This window comes from Poecilia reticulata, chromosome 17 (assembly GCF_904066995.2).
Source record: "Poecilia reticulata chromosome 17, P_reticulata-male-v2, whole genome shotgun sequence".
Lineage (NCBI taxonomy): Eukaryota > Metazoa > Chordata > Actinopteri > Cyprinodontiformes > Poeciliidae > Poecilia > Poecilia reticulata.
This window is the reverse complement of record NC_088846.1, coordinates 3,349,752-3,350,348: the sequence shown is the minus strand read 5'-3', so window position 1 is coordinate 3,350,348 and position 597 is coordinate 3,349,752.

Below are 597 nucleotides of genomic sequence, written 5' to 3'. Positions count from 1 at the left end.
TAACTTATTCTACAGGCATCACAAATCTGAGTTTAAATTACCTTTGAATTCTCCCAGAGTGAAAAAATCATCAAGCTTTATCAACTTTGAAGATTATTCTTTGGCCAAGTTGCAAAATATATGATAAGCTGGTCTACCAAGTTCAGAAGCAATTCAGAACTCTATAGGGTGAAGCCAACTTGAGAGACTACATGAAAGATGTTTGGAACACTCTGGAATAAAAGAAATATAACATTTGTGTTAATATTGTATTGATATTGTGAAGAAAAAGGTATTGATAAGGTCAAGGTATTTGGTATTTCTACTTCCATTGGATTGAGATGAGGCGCTCATCATCAGTCTGTTTCAGAGTACAGCTAACTGAAAAAATTATACTGTCATCTAAATTCTTTCCAATCTTTTTATAAACTGGAAAACAAAACAGCCTAATATTAGACATAACAGCCTAAATAAAGTTGAGGGACAACTTTATTTTTTTCTGAAAACTGGACATATAGCTTCTAGCCTAAAGCCTCCTTATTAAAAGACATCAAAGAGTCTGGCTCTTTTTCAAACGTCAGTATTTTGAACCTCTCTAATTTTATTGCTTCTTTATAT